Raw genomic sequence first — 5,705 nt, 5'->3', positions numbered from 1 at the left:
ACAATGTGCTAACTTTTTAATGTTACTTAACTTTGTGATCCACTCTACATGGCTAAAGCTACCTTTGGGGGTGGGGGTGCTCCTCAATTATAGATTACATTTTTGTCAGCTGTGGCTTATTTCAAAGTATTCGGGGCTGCCACTAACGAAAGTCCACACAGTGACCAAAATCCCCCAAGTCTTGTCCTATGTATTCCGGGGAGGGGAGGTGGGGGGGCCTAAGATCATCACTTCTCAGTCCCCAGTAGTCAAGACCCAGGGACTGTGCTGGACATGGAGGAATGTTGACATGATCATCCTTTTAGACACAATTTGCCCTAACCACCTGAGGCATTTGACTGTTAACCTGACTGAGAGCCATTGGATTTTGTCCACTCAATTTCTTGAACTGGGTTTAGTCGTAAGTAGTCTGCTGATGAAACCCAGCAGACCAGGACAAGACAAGTGTAAGTAATTTGACCAATTTTGTAGAAAGGCCTCAATGAGACTTCATGTGGCCTTGAAGGAAACACCTTGGAACACTTATAAAGTGCACCAATTTAGAGTAGACTACAAGGCCACCCAAAGGACAAGACGCAAAGAACTCCATAATGAATACTGGGGGCAAGATGGTCATGGCTTGTAGGTCAAAAGACACAAGAGCCCTCTGGACCGCTCCGGCAAAAAATGGAGGAGCAATTCCCAACTCTGTAATTACCTACACAAGTCAAAGCCAAGCTCAACACTTTCAAGTAGTTTATGAGTCCACATGTGCTGCTTCGACCGACGGGGAGGAGATGGCATTTCCCCTAGCTTTGAAATTCATACTAGATGAGGTGACGGAAGTAACAAGTAACAAAACTCCACTAAAGAAGGCCCTAGGTCCAGATGGGGTTCTCATGGATTTGTACAAATCTTTGCAGGATCTGCGGGGGGCTTCCCTGCTGTGCAATTGTTAAAACGCCATTTGTAGGATGGCCTCCCTCAATCATGGTGCACAGCTGTCATTGTCTCAATATTTAAAATAGGGCAACCTTCAATTCGGAGAGTGTTACCAGACGATATTCTTACTGAACTCTGTGGTTAAGCTGGTAGGGAGAGTGGTGCTGGAACACCTTTTAGACTGGGTTACGGAGACTGACATTCTGTCAGGAGGTGTAGTATGGATTCCGTGAGGCCTTGGCAGGATAGAGCAATACCTTAATTTGCACCTGCTGAGCAGCAAATACACCATCGCCAAGCAGGGCTCCATCTGCCTGGCCTTTATGGACCTCTCCTGTGCCTTTGACAGTGAGGTGAGGACTAAACTCTGGGAGATCTTGAGCGACAAGGGGTCGAGGGTGAATTAGTTCAGTTTCTGAGAGCCCTGAATTATTACCTCTTCGCATCAGCTAAGTATGGCCTTCAAGAGAGAAGACAGATTGTTTTAACATAGGGTGAGTGGTACACTAGGGTACGTCCTAGCCCCATTGCTGTTCCTTCTGTAGATTAACGGCCTAGGTACCGCTTTGTCTGCTAAAGGTGGACGCCCCAACCATTGGTAGAAAAAGTTCCCTGTCCTACTATATGCGGAGAATGCAGCCTTACCCTCTAGAACTTCTAAGAGCCTTAATATTTTGTTTTGTGTCTCGCTACAAGGTCATCCTGTGGCTCTCACTCAGGATTTATCCTATCTGGGTGTTGTCTTTGATGTGAAGGGCAACTGAGGTCCTTGTACTGCTAAAATCTGCCCGAAATTTGATAGTTCGACTGGAGATGTTCCGTCCTTATATTCCTGCTTGACAGCTGCGCTCCCTTGGAGTTGGTTTCCTCTCGATCCCTAGAATCAAGAGGGCTAGGATGAGAGGGAGATCGTTCCGCTCCTTAACTGCCCGTAGATGGAACACCCTCCCCCCCCCCGACTACGGACAGAACCATCAGAACTGACTTTTCGGAAAGAGTTGAAGACGTTTCTCTTCCCCAAGGGCTAATCATCTGCTTTCTTGGTCTTGCTGAGTAGGTGCTGTTGCAATCCTTGATAGCGCGGGGACACACTGGTAAGTGTAACCAGGCACTCTACAAACTCAGAAATAATAATAATAATAATAATAATAATTATGCCAGTAACACTGGCAAAAAAACAGTGGCCCCATTGTTGGAGATTTATAGAAGAAAGTGTCTCCCCCATCTTAATGTATTGGTCAGTATCTGGGGGCTATATAACTCAAATCCCTTCCCAGGCGAAGTAAACAGTGTTGAGGAGACTACTGGGTGTTCCACCTGTTTGTTCTACTTTCATCTTGCTTCCAGGAGCTTGAGGTGGATTATGTTGAAGATTCTTATAAACATGGCCTTATGCTGTGGTGCTCGATATGGATTAACCCACATGCCTCCTTTAATAGGCAAATTGTCAAAGATGGTTTGTCCTGTGTAAAGAGGCCTGAACATCCCCTAGTTTAACTATATTAAGACTGTCCTGATGGATTTGGGTGAGACACATTTATTCGATAACCCCGAGACTGCGACTACACACAATATGATCCAGGTAGAAACCTCCTTTAAGTCAAATAAGTATCATCTTAGAGAGCTTACCAAAACTTCTGTTAGGGAATATGCTTTATTATAGCCTTGGAGCCCACACCAGCGGGATCTACCGGCTATTAAAGGTCTGCTCTAGCATTGCCTTTATAAAGGGAGTGGACTTTTAAAGGCCGGTAGAGCCCGCTACTGAGGGCTCGAAGGCTATTAGAACATCCGCCCCTAGAGGACAGAATTTTCTAATTTGTAAAACGAGGGCCTGACAGAGACCGAGGGGTTTAAATCCCCCCCGGACTCCGTGAGGCCTTTTTTTCACAGCAACATCTGTGAACAAACATTGGATTGTTGGAGCGCCAGGCTTCTACCGGCCATTAGAAGCCTGGAGCACTCCAGTGTTTTTAATGGAGCACCCAACATTCATATGTTCATATATGCAGTACGCCTGGTCTGTAACCATATCTGGAATTGATTGACAGCTCGGGAGATAAAATGTTACTCTCCCACTTTAGACTGGAATTTGTGAGCTGGCACTTGGGTTTCCCCTTGGACCAGTTTGACCTCTCCAAAATTTTGGTGTTTCTATGTGATGCATTTTCACTCAAGAGCTTGTTACTTTTTACCTTTTTCTGGGAGTTTTCTTGATTTTAGTAAATTATTTTTAATCCCAATTATTTGGAAACTGGGAATCAGAAGCCCAGAGACTGCCCAGGAATATTTGCAGCTGCTGGATTCCCCATCTAATTGTGTTAATATATTTTCCTTTCTAAAATGTGCCATTAATAGAGGAAAATCAATGTTGTTTTAACTGAGGTGGATTCTCCTTCTTGGTGGTTTGTACAACCCTTAAAATATCTTAATTTGGACTGCGTATTTCACTTGGGTCTAATTTTTATGTACCAAAGCTGTTATTTTGTAATTTAGGGGCTCATTAGGATGTCGGGTGGATCGCCACGGAGAGACTGTCTGTGGCGTTCCGTCCGACAATCTGACCAAGCAGTCCGATCTCCACATTGCAATGCGGTTGGTCAGACCGCTGCGACCTGGGGGAAAGACCGTGCCTCCAACAGGAATGGAGATACAGTCAGTCGGAAAGATAATACCCAAATGGTGGTGGGGCCCGCTCAGGCACTGCCATCAGGATTAGGAGGTCTGTTTCCAACAGCTTTTCCATGTCTGCCTTTCCGACATGGAAAGGCTGTTGGAAAGTGACTTTAGGGGCCCCTAGCAGGGTTCCCGTCCCCAGCGACAACCGGACGGAGGCCTGGGGGCACCTTTGGTGCCCCCAAACATCCATACATCGTGTGGCAGGTGTATGGATGTTTCAAAAGTGTATTTTGTTCTATTGCAGCTTGTGCTTAAGCCTGCTGCACAAGCAGCAATAGAAAAACTAATTTTTCCGACGTCCGTAAAGGCAGTCACGTCTTAATAATGGAAGTGGGACCGCCAACCCCTTGTCGGTCGGTCCTGTTTCCACAACGATGTAAGTCAGACACTTTTCCAACATTGTAATAGGCCCCTAAGTTCCTTTTCAGAAGTTGGCCCTTGCACTACTTTACTTGATTTATCAGTGGGGGAAGGATATGCAAAACGTTGACTGGTCAACCCCCCCCCCCCCCAATGTGATATGCTGGTGACTCCTTGACGTATTGATTCTTGTATTGTACTGGTTTGTTTATCTTTATGCACAGCATTGTCCTGAGAGATTTCAATATTGTGTTTTTCTCTGTGATGCATTTTTATAGTTACCTTGCTAACCAAAATAAAGTTAGACTTGACTGGACATAAAAGCAAGTTTAAATAAAAAATCCTTTTTGGTTGAAAGGTGAAAGCCTCTGGCATATTTTTCCACGACAGCTAACAATCCTGAACATCCATCTCCCTTTCAGAAATTCCTTAAAAACATGACTGTTTAACCTGAAAGATAGGCACAGTATTATTTGAAGTACTTTATCATGTCACGTGGCTTTGCAATACAACAGCACCCAGATTCCAATGGGTCTTTGTGCGTTTTATAAATCTTGGTCACTTCATTTCAGAACATTTAAATAGATAAATAAAAATGTTTCCACGCTATATAAATATGAAATGGGAAGATTTGCCCGCTTTCAAAATGGCTACCATTTGGGACATGTAGAGCGGGATAGGCAGTGGTATTTTACCCAGCAGCATATACTATTACGATTCGATCTCAACCCAGTAGGGGATTTTTTTCCTGCACCGTAGGAATTCTTCTGGCTAATTGTAGTGAGTGGCAGAGGACCCGGCTATGTGTGTCTTTTTCTATTTTTTATCTTCATGTTATTTCTTGTGGCAATTGTATAAAATATAGAATACACACAACCTATAGTAGCATATGGTTGTGACTAAACGTATTACTGTGAAAGAGGAGGGGGGTTTGTTTTTCCACAGGAAGTTAGGAAAAATGAACAAGGAGACACTGTATCACCAAAGCTAATGTGAAAACATAGCAGTTATTCTTATTTTTACGTACATTTCAACCAAAAAGAATATGATGTGTAAAGAATAAAACTGTATGGGTGGATATACCTGATGTACTATTATGAGGACTCGCTACTGAGTGGCAATGTGTCTCTAAAGCGTGGATAATAATGGTAGAAATAAGGAATGTAATGATTACTAAAAAATATAAAGCAACATCTGTATATAGTAGTTCTAATTGCCAATGTATTTTAAAAAATGAGTAATTATCAAGCGTAATTTAGTTTCTGTCTCTTAAACTAATTGTTTTTAATGATATGTCCTGATGAAGGTGGTGTAAACAAAATCTAAACCCGCCAAAACGTCGTGTTTGCAGGAATTTAGTTAATTTTTATAAACTAGATTTTAGAACTGTAATTATGGAAGTAGTATTTTACCTATTGAGGAAGGCTTTAATACAAAAATAAGCACAAGCTGGAAATATTTTTGTTCTATGATATTATAACCCTTTTTTTGGTATTACTTATTAACACAGAACCACGCCTGAAAATATCTGACATATTATTGTATTAATTGATATATTTGCTTTGAATTAATTTATGCGTAGATTGGATGTTGTTACAAACCAAGATTCTCTTAAAAAATAATCAAAATATTAATTTTCCTCCTCCATAGGGCAATTTGTGTTCACCGGTTTCCCTTTACATCAAAATATTTGAAAATGCAGCATTTCTCTGTCTTCCCATTATTTCCCTTCCCTCTTGTTTTTG

Source organism: Triturus cristatus, chromosome 6 (assembly GCF_964204655.1).
Source record: "Triturus cristatus chromosome 6, aTriCri1.1, whole genome shotgun sequence".
In the NCBI taxonomy this organism is placed as follows: domain Eukaryota; kingdom Metazoa; phylum Chordata; class Amphibia; order Caudata; family Salamandridae; genus Triturus; species Triturus cristatus.
This window is presented reverse-complemented; position numbering follows the sequence as displayed.